The following is a 719-nucleotide window of genomic DNA, read 5'->3' on the forward strand; positions in this document are numbered from 1 at the left end:
CTGGAGTAGAGGAATGGTAGCGACTTTGGAGAAATTCAGCAATGTACAACAAGTTAGTGGCTACTTCAGATGAAATCACTTGTACTAATTGTGATCGTAGTCATAGTTCTGGTTGGTTGAGGTTTTATGTTTTAAAAATTTTTTTGTGGTTTAAAAAATATATAATATATATATAACAGAGAGAGAGAGAATTCTACAAGGCAACAATGTTGTGATAGCAAAAGTTTGCTTAAGGCATACCACAACACTGGGATAAAAAAAAAGCTACAGAACTCTTTTTCTGCATTTAAAAGTATGGGAATGCTGCCTGGATTTGACTGCTTTTGAAATAGAACCAGAAATGTTTTTTTTTTTATTGAAAGAAAAAAGGGAGGGGTGGGGATTAATTAACGCCTTGTATAAAAACCAAGCATTAATTCCGAAATTTCTTTGAAGAAAAACAAACAATAAGATGAAATAGAAATACATCTTTTGAGTTAAACAGAAGAGAGGGAGAAAAGAGAAATTAGATTTGAACAAGCAACTGAAATAAGTATTTCGGCTGTAAAACAGAGATGGGCGGATATGCAACTGGATAAAGCAAAAAAGAAAATAAATAAAAGGCAAGAAATAATAGAAATGCGTAAAAAAAATAAAACAAAGATCTACATTGTCATTACATTATTTTTCACAGCTTAGTATAAAGGTTTGAGAAGAAAAAAAAGGTAAGTTGAAATAAA

This window comes from Octopus bimaculoides, chromosome 13, assembly GCF_001194135.2.
Source record: "Octopus bimaculoides isolate UCB-OBI-ISO-001 chromosome 13, ASM119413v2, whole genome shotgun sequence".
In the NCBI taxonomy this organism is placed as follows: Eukaryota; Metazoa; Mollusca; class Cephalopoda; order Octopoda; family Octopodidae; genus Octopus; species Octopus bimaculoides.